The sequence below is a fragment of the Typopeltis vanoorti genome, chromosome 23 (assembly GCF_054136105.1).
Source record: "Typopeltis vanoorti isolate ZY-2024b chromosome 23, IOZ_Tvanoo_1.0, whole genome shotgun sequence".
Taxonomy (NCBI): domain Eukaryota; kingdom Metazoa; phylum Arthropoda; class Arachnida; order Uropygi; family Thelyphonidae; genus Typopeltis; species Typopeltis vanoorti.
The window spans coordinates 8926772-8939667 of NC_143571.1; the positions used below are offsets into that span (position 1 = coordinate 8926772).

The 12896-nt window shown below is 33.3% G+C and overlaps 1 protein-coding gene across 4 annotated transcripts in view; it reads right to left on the reverse strand.

Moving 5' to 3' along the window:
• LOC150093607 (cyclin-dependent kinase 4-like) overlaps positions 1 to 12896 on the reverse strand; it is a 358246-nt gene that overhangs the window by 262689 nt on the left and 82661 nt on the right. The window lies entirely within an intron of this gene.

The following is a 12896-nucleotide window of genomic DNA, read 5'->3' on the forward strand; positions in this document are numbered from 1 at the left end:
TCCTGTGAATTGTCCTAGTATGGACAGAGAGATAGGCAGATCTATCAACAAACGCATTTCTGAACATCAAGACCATATCAGTCTCATCAAACCGCAGAAATCTGGTCTCGCACAACACGGAATTGAAAACCCAAACCATAGGATCCATTGGATGAAGACTAATCTTCTACATAGATCTTCATATAAACATGAACGTTTATATAAAGAAAGTGCTGGAGCCCTACGTCACAGACCTAATTTGAACCGTAATGACGTTCTTACTATCCCTAAAGTCTGGGAAATTGTCATCCTAAATTGTGTAACATAATTCTATATGTTATCTCATTTTAATTTAATCATGCTTTTTTTTTTCAGATATATTTTAATTTATTTCTATAACACGCTAGTGCACGCATAGAGGGATTCAATTGTAAGCATGCGCCCTAACTATTAATTTCTAGTATTGTTTGAATTAACTGTACCGAAGATGTCCTATGATACTTAGGACGAAATATTTACTTAGTAAAAACTCTTATTACTGTGGTTACGTGTGTATGTTTAGTCATTAGACAACAAAATCTCTGAACTTTAAAGGTTCATAAATTTTTAAGAGGTTAACGGACAAATATAAGATCACTTAACAGTCCTTTAACAATTTGCAATTGTTGCATTTGCACCTATATATTTACAAATGCAAACCAAGGGATGACGTTAAAAATATGAAAGCGTTAAGAAATCACAAATATGTATATATACAATTAGAAGTGAAAATCAAGCAGTGACTGACAAAGAAGAACCACATAACAAGATCCACTACAAAAAATTGAGACTTATCAAATGAGGAAGTGCTCAAGAACATAAACTAGTGAAATAGTGGTTTTATTAATACTTGATTAAGATACTCTATAAAAAAGCATTGCCCGTTTCATATTCTGAATACATTTCGGGTTCTCGTTTTACCAACAGTTACCAATTAAAGTGCCTCAATGAAGGATAAATTTAAATCCTTAATTTCATAAATCAATATTAAGGTCTACGAAATTCGAACAAAATCATACCAAAATAAGAAATTTTCTTATTTTGATATGCTTTATTTAATCAATTTTTATATGTTAAAATAATTTCATTATTACAGTGACGTAAATCTCTCTCACACACACACGCCAATGTCATATGCTACCTTTACTTAACATATTGAGAATAATAGTACAAAAAAGTTATCAACTAGTAACAATTATTCAGAGCCTCTATAGATTAGCTACGACGTTAGTACTTCAGTTATAAAGACAGGTTAGTTTTCTATCGATGATCTGCGAGACTTTTATACAGTTTCGCAACCGAAGATGAGGTAGGGCAGGGCTTTATCCTCACGGAATCACAAGTTTTTCATTTCGCCTAAAATGTAAACCTGCCAAAGAACATACGCAATTAGCAAACGCAAACTATAAGAACAGGAGCGTAACAAAAATTCAGGATAACTAAAATGTCAAAATAGTAGTCAAGTTTGTCAAAATGATAGTTCTCCTGTCAAAATGATCTTTCAGGAGAAATATGCAGTTTTTTTAAGGAGGGGGAATTCCACAGGATTCCCCTTCCTCTGCGTATACGATTGATCACATATATCAAAAAATAACAAGGTTTGTTGTATGTTGTTATGTTCTATCGAGTCGTTTTAGACTCCTGGTGATTCTATGAACATACGCTCTCCATTCAGATCTGTCTCTGGCCATATCTTTCAGAATTTCAAGTTACTTCTTTAACTCCATCCACAAATCTAATTCTTGGTCTTCCATCAACTTTACCAAGCATCATCATTTTCTCCAGACTGTCATTTGCTCGCGAATATGCCCGATTTTTGCTTGATGATCAAAGCTTCGAGGAAGCAATCTGGCTTTATTCCGTCTATCACTGATTTATTGGTTTCCTTTGCAGTCCATGATATTCTTAGTAAGCGTCTCCAAACCCATAATCCAAATGCATCTATCTTCCTTCTTTCAGACGGGTCCAATCCATATAGTGCCACAGGGAATACCATTGCTTTCGCGATTTTGATTTTTGTTGCGAGGCTAATCTCTTTTTCTTTAAAGATCTTGCTTAAATTTGTCATTGCTTTCCATCCGAATAATAATCTACTTCTAACTACTTCAGTACAATGCCTATCTTTATCAATTGGATCCTAGGAGCACAAAATTGTTCACTGCTTCCATTTTCTCCCCATCTACGTCAAAATCGTTAAGTTAACATGTTGCCATAACTTTTGTCTTTTTGAGGTTAAGTTCGGGGTATATTTAGCACCGTCTTCTTTAACGTTCATAATAAGTTCCTGCAAATCTTTAATCTTCTTTGCATTCTGCTAGCAAGGTGGTATCATCTGCATGCCTACTACTACTTAATCCTCTTCTTTTATCTTTTACGGTGTCGATTTTTTTTTTTTTTTTTTAAATTCTTGCAACCGTAACTCGAGGATAGTGTGGTTAGCCCTATGTCTCCCAGTGTGTCCTATATCTCTAGATGCGTGTGTTCACGGGGCCGGTTAGCGTGTTCTGGGGGAGAAAAAACTCCCTACCTCCGTGAGACCGGCTAACTCACCTTCCGTCAAAAGAGACCAGGTAACGGTTCCTCACGTCACTGACGGAAATCGAACCCATGTTTTTCCTAACAAAGGGCTTCGTCTATACCGACTGAACTACGTAGGCTCATCTACATACCTCAAATTATTAATATTTCTTCCACCAATTTTAATAAAGACTCCTCCAGTCCTGCCATTCTTAAAATGTATTCGCTGTACGAGTTAAAGAGGTACGGAGATAAAATACATCATTGTTGTATGTACACTTATTTATGTATTTATTTTACTTATACTTACTAGTCCAACTCATGTAGAAGTTCAATTTACTGAATTTAATTAATTAACCAAAATCTAACTTAACAGCGAAAAAAAGGGGGAAAAAATACGAACGCGAATAAAAAATTGAATTAAATGCGTGAACACACGTTCTACGCTTATTTGATTATAAAAGCCAAGGAAAAACAGCTAATCGATTAGCAACACACAAAACTTGCATAAAAATTATAGGCATCGCACTGCATTCAAATACAAACCAAGCAACGCTTAGTTCTAATGAATAATTTGCTTCCAGCACCTTATTCAAGATAAACAAAAGTCTATTACGTCAGCGATCCTCTCACTCGGAATTCCCCAAAGAACCATAACCCGCAGTGTTTGAACGATGACCGACCCATTGTGATTAACTCAGTTCTACTTCCGTTGGACCACGGTTTCGAGGTCACCCATAAACCCTCGGGGCTAGATATTTATGTCAACAGCCTTTTCCCACGAAAAGAGCCGGTGAATGGTATGCCAAGAACTTCATGGGGATACACGTTGGGTTAACACTCCCAGGCCATATCCCTACTTTCAGAAAAAAAGCGCTTTCCTGCAGAGCCAATCTTTCTCCCTATTACTTCGGAAAATTAATGACTTAAAAGGCGTTCGCACTGGCTTCTTTGACAGTAATTCACATTTATTACATGCTACTGACAAATTATTTTTAAGTGGTAAATAAAAACTCTGTACTCTATGAGGTGTATATCCATTAATATAATGAACTTTTTTTAGTGTGAAGTAGGGGGATGACCACATTATGTTAAGAGGATTTTAAAAAAGACGGAACCTTCAGAAATCAGGACTTATATATACGATTGATCACATATATCAAAATCGTTATTTTGATATATGTTATACGTTATATTTAAAAATCTGTTTAAAAAAAAACAGATTTTTTTAGTTGGGCATTAAATCATAAAAAAATAATGTTTCAAAATATATGAGAAATAAGGTATTTTTATACAAATAAACATATGATCAACAATCCGGGGGGCGCACTAAATTAATTTCAAATGAATTCAGTTTTGTGTGCATTTCTGTGTACAAAACTGGATTCTAATGTAGATCTGAAACAGACTTCATTAGGAAGCACATGATAACGGTACATTAAGATAAGATGCTTCTTTTCACTTGCATCTAAGCTCTTTCTTAAAGCAGTAGCAAGGGGACCTGAAGTGGCTTGAAAAACTATGTTTCTAGGGCAGAGATTCCGGACTATGTAAAAAATAAATAAAATTATCAAAAATATATAAAATTAATGGAAAAAAAATCCGGAACCCACCCACGCTAAAATGTACTATAAGTTTATAGAAAACCTTTCATCGACGAGAACTACATAAAATAAAAAGAATGTTGCAATATTTGCTCGTATGTTGAAAAAAAATTCGGTTCGATTATTCCCGTCTGGAAGTGAGGAATCTTTATGAACCTTTATGAGGAATGGTGGTTGAAATGATAGATGGTTGGATCTTTGGTAGGAAGGACCCGAGTTGGAATCCCGCATAGGACGCGAAGTAGTTTGACTTTTTAACTTAAAATGATTCGCCGGTCACATATGCGAGTGGCAGAGTGTTTCCTTCGGGAAATTCGGGATTTTCATCTACAAAACAGACAAACCAGCTACAGAACAGATGAAATTGACAGACATGGCAGACTATGCTGATAGAATTAATCGTCTCTTCGTCAAAGTGTTAAATTTATAAGAAGCCAAGTATGTTATTACGCCGTGACAGGACATAAAGTTTCAGTTCTCATGGCCCAACAAACTGGGTAATTATATCTATGCTCTTCGCAATCTCTCATCCTCCCCCCCCCTTACATGCAACTCCAAGAATGTCTTTATTCTGGTAAATTCGGCTGTTAATAAGAAACATAATTTAATAATATAATACAAATATAGCACTGTACTGTAGTATCTAGAAACATAATAAACATAATACTGTAATTTTGTTCTCTGAAAACTAAAGCAATTAATCCTAAATTAAAGCGTTATTCTGCATTTAATCATAACACTTATATCGTAGTCTCAATTTTAACTTGATAATGGCTCTAAATTTCTAACGTGAAACATTATTAGCATAAAGGATTGTATTTCGCGCTTCAAAACTTCATATAAAACGTATAATAAAACAAGCTGCTTGAACTTCTTTGATGCTTTATAAAATTTAGAAAGTAGTGAATGCAACGATATTTACAGAGTATATCACATAAATGAAGTTAAAAAATATACATACTTAAAGTGTATTTTTTTTTCCCAATTATTTCAGTTTCAGAATTAAGGTAGGTAATAAGACTAGTTTAAGAAATGAATAAATTATACGAATAAAGTAAATTTTCGTTTATATGGGACATCCTATATTGTTGGCATCGAAGTCCAAGGAAAAATACACCAATAAAAAACAAAACAAAAAAAACCAAGAATTTCGCGCATATTCATTAATATGAATGGCATTAATATTCATCCCATTGAATCATTATCAGTTTTGTTTTATAGTTCAATACACACAAATTCGTGATATCACATTAGCACATTGATTGTGGGATAACCTGCTATACGCGGCAATCTCGAAAAATATAAGTGATATAATACAGCGCTTCCCAAACTGTGGGCCGCGGCCCCCTTGGGGGCCGCAGGTTTTGTTGAGGGGGCGGTGAAATAATGTAAACAAATTTAAAATGTTTCAAGACTAAGTAGATTTTTTTTATCTTAAAAGAAACGTATTTAATTTATTATTTCTTTTTTGTTATTTTTTATATTTTAATGGAAAAAAATCGCACATTGGTGCGGGTTCACAAATTTTGCTTCCTGCGTATTTCGGCGCTTAATGAATATTAGTAAATATATGCTTATTCATATAAGTTTCATTTCAAATAGAAATCTAAGAATTGCAGTTTCAAATATTTCACCTGATATTGGTGTAGCAATATTGAAACACGGCCATCACATTAAATTGTCATTAAACTTCTTTTATGTTTTTAATTCTTTCTTTATTACTAATCGTTTTACGTTTTAATGTGCTTGTGCTGCAAATGTACAATAACAATATATATCTATATAAAAATATTAAATAAATTAAATTCCGTGTGATGATACAGCGTTCCCACTTTATACGGAAGTTCACGGTACCATATATTCTAGTGCTTCCCAAACTTCTGGATGTCAGGGGCCCCTTTGCAAAAATTAAAATATTTCACGGCCCCCCTTGAAAAAATATCGTAATAGAGAGATATATTATTAGAATATTTATTGTATTTATATTCAATACAAAACATACACAGCGAATATTGCAAAAATCAAATGCATATATTACATTTTTTGCCTCTTACCGTTTGGTTCTGAAGACGATGCGGGCTGTTCTGGTAAAATATGAAATACTGTCTTTTTTTTTTTTTTTTTTGAGTCTGTTTCTGCTTCTTCTGATTGTTCGCGGGATTTTTTTTTTTTTTTTTTTAATCAGCCACTTATCCATCTCAGGGTTAAATTTTTTAACGTAGAATAGATCAGAATAGATCAAATAATATCACCACTTACTAATACTGGCACACCACAGATTGATAACATGAAATTAGTGAATATTACCTGAATAAGGGAATCCCCGGACTAGACCAGGAACATTTTTCTCTTTTGTGACTTTTCTCCCTTTACGGTAATTAAGCCTAACGCGAAACAGACAGCAAAGGCAGGTTATTAAAACGTGCATATGATTGGTGCGGTATTAACAAAAGATCGCGCAACCGAAAGATAAAAGCATAGCTGACAATTGAGTTGAAATGCTAACTCTCTTCAACCGAATTCCATATGTGAAACTGCCATAACATTCATTATATATATATATATATATATATATATATATATATATATATATATATATATATATTACTTAGTTTTAACACTTTTATGAATTTTAATAACACGTTCGGTTGAATTTTATTGCTGCCTTGGGAAATCGAACTCACACACATCTAATTAACAACAATAGTTTTTAGTTAGATACTGTGTTTTCCCATGCAACATATAGTTTTGTTTCAGTCTATACAGCATAGTTTCTGTATGAGGGGACATGTGATTCATTAATTGTTTTTATCCCAGTTGTCTCTAATTGCACTATTTGTTGAGAAATATATTACACAGACTCCTCATACCTTATTCACTGGCATAATAAAAGTACTTGTTTTTATTGCCTCTGCAGTATAGTGGCTGTGTAGGGAGGGCGTATTGTTTACCACAGCAAGCGAGTTACTATCTCCCCACATGAACTTGTTTAAGCTTTTTTTCATGTGAGAAGTATATGCGAAACTTTTATTGGTAACAGAAAACTAGCTCGAATGACAGTGATAATATAAAACGAGTTTTGATATGTATATAAAGCCAATATCAACAGTCAATGATTACGAACGCGTGATGAAAGGGACAGGAAGATTTGGAGCTTCCCTGGAGAGCATTCGAAGTAAATACAATTAACCACTACTTTGAAATGAAACATACAAATAAGCAATATTTACTAATATTCATTAAGCGCCGAAATACGCAGAAACAAAGTTTGTGAACCAACACCAATGTGTGAATTTTTCCATTAAATATAAAAAATAACAAAAAAGAAATAATAAAAGTTAAATACGTTTCTTTTAAAATAAAAAAAAATTACTTAGTCTTAAAACATTTTAAATTTGTTTTCATTATTTCACGGGTTAAATAATGCGAACCCCCTCAACAAAACCTACGGTCCCCAAGGGGGCCCCTGCCCACAGTTTGAGAAGCGCTGATCTATTCCCTCCAAATAAAACCCCAAATTTTATTCGGGCTCCGGAACCGGCATAGGCTCAGTATCGCTGACTGTAATCCGTGTGTGTCCTCGGACCGGTTTGTCTGCTTGGGTGATGAAAAACTCCAGATAAACTGGCTGAAAAAACCCTGCTGTCCACGCCCAAGACCGGCTAACTTGGCTATGGCTGAGGAAGATCCTTGAACTCCTCACGTCGTTGACGGGAATCGAACATAGGACACTCCTTCCCCAGGCATATGGTTTAAGCGCAAAGCCACTAGGCTAACCGCGCCGACAAATATTAGATAATGTGCCATGTCAAATGTGTATGTAAGATGCTAAAAATGTAATATTTGCATTTGATTTTTGCAATATTCGCTGTGTATGTTTTGTATTGAATATAAATATAAAAAATATTATAATAATATATGTCTATATTACGATTTTTTGGGGGGGGATTTTCCAAGGGGGGGGCTTGACATCCAGAAGTTTGGGAAGCACTGATATAATACATCGCTACAAAAAAATAACCTGCACAAGCCATTACTGAAAAAAAAGTTACATTAGCCTTTATTATTAAAAAAAAAAAAGAGAAAGAAAGAAAAGAAAGACAAAAAAAAAAGACCTCGATACAAGTTTTAACTACCCAAAAAGAATTTCTTGTATACAGTTAAAGCTTGAACACATCGTTTGTAGAAATTCTTTTTTATCCAAAATTCTTTTCGTAATATTTATAAAATGGTCCCAGAAATTCTTTGTATAAAAAAAAATATAATTTCTTTAATGGAAAAGTATTTTAAACACTGTTTACCCATCATAAATAACGTGACAGTTAAATTAAAAGAAATAGCGCATCTATTCAAATCTAAGCGTACTAAAACTTTTGTAAGTTCTCCTTCCAGCAATGTAAGTTTCATTTTTGTATGCCGTATCATATTTGTAAATAAAGTTTTGAAAATCGCCAATCGCATTCGTGTTCACCCTGTACGGTAAACTCCAGATTACCAGGAGAAAGATGATAAGAGAAAGAGAGAGAGAGAGAGAGAGACAGAGATTGAGAACCACAAGTAATATTCAACTAAACATCTAACCCGTAGCTCATCCTCTGTACCAATGTACTATATGTTTGAACCTTTTCTGTGGGTGGAATTCATATTATATATATTTTTTAAATTAATTAAACATTTAATATGTGTGGAATGGGAGTCGTTTCCAAGATTCTTTTATAAACTATTATTTAAAAATATTTTCCTTCTATTCTATCTGTTCTGGACAGTCCAGAATTTTCTGCCAAATTCTCAAATACAGTGCTCTCAAGACACCACAAAAATGGCTTGTAGATCTCAAACTTATAACTTATAGAGCGACTACACTGGCCAGAGAGTACAGCATTATCAATAAGAAGAAATCATCATGAAAGAAGGCAGAAATATTTTCATTGTAATTTATAGAAATTATCTATATAATATTAATAAACATTAATATGATATCAATTTCATGTTGATATTAATTATTAATACCAAATTGATGTCATGTGATAAATGGCATCAATTTGAGAACTGTAATTTGCATATAGAAGTTTTAATTTCTTAAAACATCCGCAAATTATGTTCCAAAACGCTATAGGTTTAATAGACTTGCACGGTGAAGGCTGTTGTAATCACTGATAATAATCTCCCTTCCCTTAGGCTATACGTGAAGAATTAATTTGGTAGGTCATTAAATTATATACACTTTTAAGGGCTGTAAACACAGTGGGGTCGTTAAGAGTCAAGTATTGGAACAAAGGGCAATCCAACAGTCGAGATCTAATGATGAACATAGCTCTACGCACTTTCTACAAAGTGCGATTATTATCATTGATTAAATTTTATGTTCAAATTCCAGAATGGTTTCAAATAGAGGTTTCAATGGTCACTGCGAATAAAACTAAAAATTCAAACGCCTATGTCACTAGAAGATGCTTTTATCTCATTTCCCGTATTGTCAGATAAGTCTTCATTCACTTTCTTATCCTATCTCTTTCATTCCAAATTTGCGCATGCACTTTGAGCTTCTGTCAATAATAATGCGTGTGAAGATGCAAAGAGAAGGATTCCTCAGATGTTCTCATGACTGAATACTACATTATACGTTGCGTAATGTATTAGACATTAATCGGAGCATTTATTCAGCATAAATGCATACTGAAGAACTTAATTAAGAAGATATTATTTTTTATTTAATAAAAAAGCATTTTGCTTTCCGATATTTGTTTTAGTTCATATCTTATCAGCAATGTGTTATTGCTGATATTAGTAATCCCAAATATGCATTTCAAATGTAATGAACATGACCGTTTATATGTATATTATCAAATTCCTAACATGTATCCTTAAGAGGTGTGTTATGATAGTACTATATGATTAGTTTTACATTATTACTGCGAACCTTGGCAGTACTGGTTTTATTAGGTTTTTGATACTTTGGTGTCATGTAATCATCACGTTTGACAATGTTTATTTTTGCAATAAACTAAACAAATATACAATGAAAGGTTGTAATGTATAATAATTTCAATAGTCCTATAATAAATATATAACTTACTTAATCGTTTATCAATGGTTGTTACAAACCCCAGAATCTTTTTCGACATGGAGGGATATCGCGACCAATAGTTTAAGAACCGTTGTTCTAAGGTAATCTAACCACATCAATTCATCTAAATATTGGTCCTCCTCCTCTTAGTCTTTTCCTGCCCTCCTAGTATCGAACACCTGTTTTTCTAACCTTTAAATTCTAAGAGATATCAACGATACGCACACATACATCATTCTATTATATAAAATCCAGGTTTTTGACTCTTCTTGTTTGAGATGAATGTTATGCTTCCCTGACGTCACATCCGGTTTGGAACAATAATCTGATCTTAGCACTGAAGTATTCTAAGACTGACCTTGAAACTCTGGATACTACGATCAACGGGAACGAAACACGTGCGTCTACCGTATCCGCGATAATGTTTTTATGCGAACTCCACCAGCAAAAGATTGTAAACCTATAGCATACATTAAATAGTATTAGTACCGCAGGTGGACAAATAGTTAGATAAGCAAGAAGATCCTACTCTAGAGAGACCACCATAAAACTTTTTCAAGTCACATTAGGCCTCCATGACGAAAATCATCTGCGACCTACAGACGACAAATAACAAACATTCCTGTTTAACCTGAATTCAAACCCACATCCTGTTGCTTGGAGAGATGGAATGATATCCACTCAGCCGAAAATGGACGAGTTACAATATCATCAGTCAAACGTTACACATTGGTTCCGGTGTGTGACGCGATGTTTTGCCTGCAAAAAGGATCTTTTAAAAATGCAATTAAAATAACGCATATTATAACACTATATTTTATCTTCAGCGCAATTTTTTTTAGTATTATGTATGTGAATCTCATCAAGAAAGGCTATAAAGTGCTAAGGATTAGATAATTTCGAAGCCCTACACCACAGACCAAAGATGGAACTATTTGAAGCAATTTTTACGCATCCAATTAGCAGAGTGGTGGTATAACAGTGGACGATGAAATACATCCACTTCAAGACATTCTAAACATCAATGCAACAGAAAGCACACAGCCAGTTGACTGGAGGACGGAGACACCACATTTCTCCAACCAACCTATTATTTATATTGCTGTTTTGAGACTTGTTTATAAATCAAGGCTTGAATACAGGATGATAATTCAAAGTGTAGTTTAGTCCAACATAATAAACTGAGGGAATGTATTCATGACAATAACAATGTCTATTATAAGAAATTATTCCTCTTATTTGAGTAGGAAAGCAATGCTAAATGGAATGCGCCCCGTGATTTTTATTCCTTTCTCTGAAGAGATTAATTTCAGCCTTTTAATTGCTTCGACTGACACAAAGACGTGGATATATCATCTCCACGTATAAATTAATTTGCATAAATATCAAATGACCACATATTCGAATGTCCATCTTTCCTACTGTTCTAACAGATTACTGGTTCTTCATTTTTACAGTACGTTACATACCTCTCTCTCTCTCTCTCTAGAACTAGCGAAGACGAATACAAAAAATGAATAATGTTCTTTATTTCCGTCTTTTAATTTCAATTATGACTGTTAAGAAATTTATTACTTTTATAATTTTGCACGCGTTATTTGATATTAAATTATGTTGTTCCGTAGAAAACAACATAATTTAATATCTCGTAACGTGTATTTCATTGGAATATACGTTAATTCTAATTAACGTGTATTCCAATGAAATACACGTTTATTAGAATGAAAAGACTTTTCTATCAATCACTACAATATTAGTTCTAAAAATAAGCACACCATTTCCTGACATACCTGACGGAATTAATCCCCAAGTCGATTACGATATACTGAACTTCTCACTCATAAGCCTCGTAATACTCCAGAAGTTCAATAAGTAAAGTTACAATATCTAACAGAAATTTATTGATCGACAGAATTGAATATGTCGTGTAATGCAAATAAAATTGTTCAACGTAAAACCATCCCTAGACTTCAGAATTTCAATAATGAAAATCAATGTGGAGAAACCAATTTTCTTCTTCTACGAAGTCTTTAAATATTAAGACAGTCCCCATAAAATATTATATGGTTTACCCAACGTTGTGAATATTTATCATCAAAATTAGCAGCATAAATTACCAGAAGCACATTGTAAAGGCTAAAGAAAGTTGCTACAAAATATTGGTATAAATATGTATAAATATTCAGTATGATATAAAAAAAAGCAACTGTACATATTTTGATTTCATTTTTTCAAATCTGAAGGTTCATTTGTGGTTGTTGAAATACATATACCCACAAAAATCGAACTGCTTTAATATGCTAATTTTTTTTTCTTCTATAGTTTTTGATCATGTAATTCGGAATAACTAAATATTTAATGGACCATCCACGGAAATTATTAAAAAACGACAGATAATGAATACTATAATTAAAAAGAGTTCGGTTATTTGCAATTAAATAGATATCTGATATCATATCAAGTGCCTATAATAAATAAATGATAATGATGGTGAAAGTAGACCATTATTCATCTGCATAAATGTATCATCATTTCTGAGGGGAAAGATTATGTATGACTTCCATCTAAGAATAATCACGAGCAATACATTTCTCGCCCGGAAAAACTACTAGAAAAACAATTAAAGAAAGTATCGTACAAATACCGATCAAATAACATAATATTTAAGCCTGGGACTTTCAATGCTTATG